Source organism: Salvelinus sp. IW2-2015, unplaced genomic scaffold, assembly GCF_002910315.2.
Source record: "Salvelinus sp. IW2-2015 unplaced genomic scaffold, ASM291031v2 Un_scaffold5601, whole genome shotgun sequence".
NCBI lineage: Eukaryota > Metazoa > Chordata > Actinopteri > Salmoniformes > Salmonidae > Salvelinus > Salvelinus sp. IW2-2015.
The window spans coordinates 15,809-22,076 of NW_019946866.1; the positions used below are offsets into that span (position 1 = coordinate 15,809).

The 6,268-nt window shown below is 45.1% G+C and overlaps 1 long non-coding RNA gene across 1 annotated transcript; it reads right to left on the reverse strand.

The window, feature by feature from the left end:
* Nucleotides 1-822: 822 nt before the first annotated feature.
* On the reverse strand, nt 823-6,182 carry LOC139022551 (uncharacterized). The gene is made up of 3 exons (XR_011478638.1): nt 5,085-6,182; nt 1,729-1,841; nt 823-943 (listed from the first exon to the last, which is right to left on the reverse strand). It is a non-coding gene; the product is annotated as an uncharacterized lncRNA (long non-coding RNA).
* Between the last annotated feature and the right edge of the window lie 86 nt (nt 6,183-6,268).

The window sequence follows — 6,268 nt, forward strand, 5'->3', positions numbered from 1 at the left end:
CGCAATCCAGCCATGGTTTGGGCTAGCGCAATCCAGCCATGGATTGGGCTAGCGTAATCCAGCCATGGATTGGGCTAGCGTAGGCTAGCATAATCCAGCCATGGTTTGGGCTAGCGTAATCCAGCCATGGTTTGGGCTAGTGTAATCTAACCATGGTTTGGCCAGTGCAGATAAAAGCTGTGGTCCACCACAAAGGCCTGTGTGAACAGATCAGGTGAGGCCCAGTGTGGAGCCTGGGACTGGTCCAGCCTGTTTGGCCCAGAATTAGAGCTCTCGGCGGGGGGTTAAACTCTCAAGACTCGACCCACTCCACACACCCCGAGACAGCTGGTAGGCCTCTCTACGAGTGTTTCATTACAGCGAGAGGGAGGAGGAGAACAAAGTAGGAAGACTGAATGAACTCTAGAAAATCAAGCGAGATAACTGCAGAGAGAGGAAAAGATTGAGAGAAGAGGAAGAATGAAACAGAGGCCTAAGTATGTTTGAATCTACAAAGAGTTTGAGAAACAGAGCGTCTGAGAGAAAGAGACCATCCTTGTTGTGTGAACTTGTCATTGAAAAAGGAACAGCGCATTCTCTCTCTCCCTCTCTGGGCTTCTGCCTGCTGCCCTGTGGTGTTCATTACTCCTTTCTAGCCCAACATAAACAGATAAGTAACCCTGGACTACACATACAACACCACAGACACCTGGACTACACAGACAACACCACAGACACCTGGACTACACAGACAACACCACAGACACCTGGACAACACACAGGTCTGGGTGATGAAATCGACCCTGCTACCATACTAGCACATCATAAGGATATGCGGAGAGCGGACCAGCCTATATCTCACCGATGGTGCAGTTTGTAGTGATTTTCCTTCGCTTTGGATTGTGCCGTAGTAACTCCAGCTCTCGCTTCGTAGGCTCCCACGTCGAGTATTTCTCCCCTACACCTGGTCACAAAGACAGACACATCGTTGAGACATTGACCAAACCATCAATATTTTCAACCTGATCCTTGATAAAGGTGGCCTGGTCACAGATCTGTCTGTGCTGTCCTGCCAACTCCTATGGTAATTGTCACACCGGTGACCATAAGAGTTGGCAAATAGATCTGGACCAGGCTATGATGGAGTCATTGCAGGGATCATTAACTAGATTTGGCCCGTGGGACAATTTTTCTTGACGGAATGGTTGGGGCCAGAACATAATGACAAAAATAATGGAGACTGAGACTGACCGCAGAAGCCCAAACAGATAGAATATTTTACTAAAACAATTATTCAAACCTTGAACATTTGTATACGATCAGTGTCTATTTCAAAGCTGAACCGAAGGAAAGTCCAGTGTCAGCCTCAGCTATACGTCAGGGCTTCATTCCAGGGCCAGATGTTCTACTCATATTGTATATTAACCATACTGCTTCCTAGTGAACAACTGGGAGCTACACTTTTATGCTGATGACACTGTGCCAGTATTTACACTGCAGTCATTTACACGGAACCCAAACCCGGCTGTGCGCGTGCGCCATCGTGCGCTATCTGCATAAATTGATTTGCCCCCCCCACCAAACGCGATCACACACGCAGGTTAAAATATCAAAACAAACTCTAACCAATGACATTAATTTGAACAGGTCGAAAAGCATTAAACATGTATGGCAATTTAGCTAGTTAGAGATAAAACAGACACAGAAAAGTAGCGTTGCCTGAGCTGCTGGAGCCCAGCAACACTGTACCTTGCAATTTCCAGGCTTTCCTCTGTCTTCTTTGGCAATCTGTTCCATCTCTTTGTCGTATATGTAGTCTTGACACACAAAACAATATATTCCACCATATAATAAGTCTATTGCTGGAAGGGAGAGAGCAGAGAGAAAGAAGGAATACAAGAGCATTAGAACTAGATATTTCCTGCAGAACAACAGCTTGTGTTTATTGCACATCTAACTTCGTCATTGATGTGGCCAGCGTGAAGACAAGCACTTTCTGTGTTCCACTCCTCTATTGATTTGACCTTGTGTCGTTCCATGTCAATGCTACTGCATTGGAGAATTAGAGAACTATCACGTAGGGAAGGTGTGTGTATGTGTGTGTGTGTGTGTGTGTGTGTGACGAGTATGTTTTTTTGTGTGTGTGTGCATGTCCATCACATCTACCTCCCTGCTCTTCCACTGTTCTCCAACACCAGGTAACAATACCTGGGTTCTTCTGTTGCCGTGACAACCTATTTATTCATAGGTTGCACTCCGTCACTCCGTCGCGTCATGCCACTGTATGAACGTTCTCAAGCCGCTCGCGCGGCAGGCGCCATATGGTGCCATAAAGTGGTGATAGCTCCGTTCAGAAAGACTGGGGTTAACCACTATTTCATCTAAATTACACTATTGTGCCTGGAAATAGATGACATTGCTAAAGTAGTAAATATTTAGTAGGAAACTACTTTGCCGGCATTATCATGTCGTCAAATTTACTTTAACCAGATGGCAACTTTCTTGGCATGTAGCCTAGTGGTTAGAGTGTTGGGCCAGTAACCGAAAGGTTATGGATCGAATCTCCAAGCTGACAAGGTAAGTGGGTTAACAAGTGGGTTAACTGCCCCTGAACAAGGCAGTTTACCCACTGTTCGCGTCAGTAGGCCGTCATTGTAAATAAGAATTTGTTCTTAACTGACTTGCCTAGTTAAATAAAGGTTTAAAAAAAATAAAATAAGCTAGAAAAGTGTGTCAAAAATAACTAGCAATGATAACATTAGCTAGCTAAAATCCGGTGGCCTCCCCTCAATCTTAGCTAGCTAACGTATACTGCATCTAAGATTCAATCTGGCAACATCAAAATGATGACAAAACGGTTATTTTACTGATTATTGCCTCCTATTGAATGTCATAGTTATTCCAAGCCACTGTAATGCACTTTTGATGAAATCGTCATCAGCGCATTGAGAAGAATGCTACGCCGGGCATCAGTCCAAAACAAACGTTCAAAACAATATTGTGACGAAACATCAACTCATGGACAGCCAAATAAAACCCCTTGCACATTGGATATTAAAAGGTTTGTCTCGTAACTAGGAGGATCCAGGAGAGTGAAAAGGGACAATTGATGGATAGGCCTCAACATTTATACAGAAAATGTAAATGGGGCGTTATGTGTGGTGGTCCATAAGATGAGAGAGGAGCTAGCTAGAAGAAGCTCATCACTCTGTGTCCAATGGCAACAGGCATGCACTGAGAAAGGCCTTGACTGATGTGGAACCATGGAACCTGAGAAAAGGAGAAGAGTTCTTGTGTACAACACCACAGAGGAAGTTAAATATAAATCCAGACACACAGAGGAGGAGGATGATGAAGGAAGTGAAGAATCCAGAGGAACAGCTGGAGTCAGGGTTCATTTGATTAATGGTACAATGCACAGTGAGTGTGCTACTGTGGAAAGCCCCGACCTAATTAACACTGTGGTGGTAGTCCTGGGGGGCGGTATGACAGAGCCGACCGACACGGCTCAGTGTATTTGTGTGTGTGTGTCAGAGTGTGTGTGTGTCTAGAACAAAACCTTACTGTGACACCCCTGAACGACAGACACGCGCAGTGTGGTGTGTCGAGTGTGTGTGTGTCAGAGTGTGTGTGTGTATAGATCAAAACCTTACTGTGACAACCCCACTGAACGACAGACACGGCTCAGTGTGTGTGGGGGGGGGGGTGTCACGTGTGTGTATAGATCAAAACCTTACTGTGACACCGCCCCCCTCAGAAGGACCTTCTAACCTCTATCACCCCCTAACAGATTACCCTAGCATTACCACCCTCTCATCATCTGTCACCATTCTCCTCAGACAATATCACAACCACAGCAATTACCTCCTTTTACTATTAGTACTGTATATAGACCCATAATTACCAAGAAATATAATAAAATGGAATTCCAATGGATCTGTGATATTTCTACGCCAGCGTCCCAAACGGCACCACGTTCCCTTCAGTGCACTACTCTTACCAGAGCCCTGTGGACCCCGGTCAAACGTAGTGCACACTTCTTACCAGAGCCCTGTGGACCCGGTCAAACTAGTGCACTACTCTTACCAGAGCCCTTGGACCCGCAACGTGTGCCGACTTCTACCAGACTGTGACCCGGTCAATTAGTGCACTACTTCTTACCAGAGCCCTGTGACCCGTCAAACGTAGTGCACTACTTCTTACCAGAGGCCCTGTGGACCCCGGTCAAACGTAGTGCACTACTTCTTACCAGAGCCCTGTGGACCCCGGTCAAACGTAAGTGCACTACTTCTTACCAGAGCCCTGTGGACCCCGGTCAAACGTAGTGCACTACTTCTTACCAGAGCCCTGTTGGACCCCGTCAACGTAGTGCACTACTTCTTACCAGAGCCCTGTGGACCCCGGTCAAACGTAGTGCACTACTTTCTTACAGAGCCCTGTGGACCCCGTCAAACGTAGTGCACTACTTCTTACCAGAGCCCTGTGGACCCCGGTCAAACGTAGTGCACTACTTCTTACCAGCAGCCTGTGGGACCCCGGTCAACGTAGTGCACTACTTCTTACCAGAGCCCTGTGGACGCCCGTCAAAACGTAGCGCACTACTTCTTACCAGAGCCCCTGTGGTACCGCCGGTCAAACGTAGTGCACTTACTTCTTACCAGAGCCCTGTGACCCCGGTCAAACGTAGTGCACTACTTCTTACCAGAGCCCTGGGACCCCCGTCAAACGTAGTGCACTAATACAAAACAGAGACTTAGACTTTGATAATTACCATGTAAGAATACAGGGTCATTCAACTCTATGTGGTTTGAGGATTAAACATTCTCCCTCCCACAAGCTGACTGGGGAACAGACAGGCTTAGAGAGACTAAGTACTGGCTCCCAGTAGAACGTTAATGCTACGGAGAAGGACGGGTTCTGCTCAATGTCTCTGAAAAGGACAGTTCTCTCAGGCAGAGCAGGGCCTGAATCTGCCTGTGTTGTTGTGATGTGGTTGGTCTTGGGGTTGTGTGGTGGGTTGTTGCGTGTGTCGTGGTAGATGGTGTGTGTGTGTGTGTGTGTGTGAAAATGAACAGTGAAACATAAGCTAGCACGTGACATTTAACCTAGGTTGTGTCGTTTGTTTTTGGCGTGCTCGTGCGTAGTGTTTCTTGGTGAAGCAGCCGAAGAAGACGCAGGAGAGACAGGAGTGGAGCCGGTTCAGGTGGGCGCCGCACATGTGACAGATACATGATTTGGCCTGCAGGGGGCGAGAGAGACAAAGAGGGGAGAGAGAAGGATGGATTGGAAGGTGGCGAGAGAGGGGGGAGGAAAGGGAGGGGATGGAGAGAGAGAGAGAGAGAGAGAGAGTCAGAATAAAAAATATATACATTGACATCTTCTGAACAAAATATGTCATCGTAGCCTGCACTCAAATAGAAAATGTTATGTGCGGTTAGGTTTTTAATATTCAAGCATAGGCGAGGTGTCCATAAGGCTAGGGGAAGCTTTCCTTAAAGTCAATTGAATTGCCAAAATGATTGCGCCTATTTAGCCTAATCCTTTCTATACAGAAATRCATGTAATACTTCAAAATAAGAAACTATAGCATGATTTGCTGACAGAGGATCATTAGCTTATTAAAAAATATATATATTTAAAATATATTGCCTACAGTCGGAAGGAAAGGCAGCATGCGCAATTTGGGCAGATTATTGTTTGGTTGCGACTATCTGCGAAAAGTAGAGCCAGGCATATTGTAATATTTCAAAATACAATCACGGGAAAACATAATTTGGAAAGCAAATGGTTATTGCTGTAGAGAGAAGACAATTAAAAGACTCATGTATTTTCATTGTCATTAGGGGGTTCAGTTTTTCTATTTATTTGTTATATTATATATATATTATATATGTATTTGTGTCTCCCCTTCTGGTAGACCTATTATATGGACAGCGTTTGTTTCATTGATCTGTGTCTGTGTCTGTCAGCAGAGTAGGCTACCTTGTAATTTGACAAATTAAAAAAGATTCTGCTAACGTCTACAGTCATATAAAGTGTAGTAGAAATGAATGAAATGTGTTTATGAAAAGGCCACATTTTTCTCATGTAAAGAATGAAGAAGCGTATCTGATACAGCCTAGGTCTACTCTACCCTATACGTGCTCAGCCATGCACTGAACACTCTTTATGCATACAATAGTTTAGTTATTTTATTAGCTTAAATTACTATCCAATCTAATCATCACATTACGAATAGTAGGTTATCGTACATTATGAAGTTTGCAAACGTGATGATTCAGGGAATGCT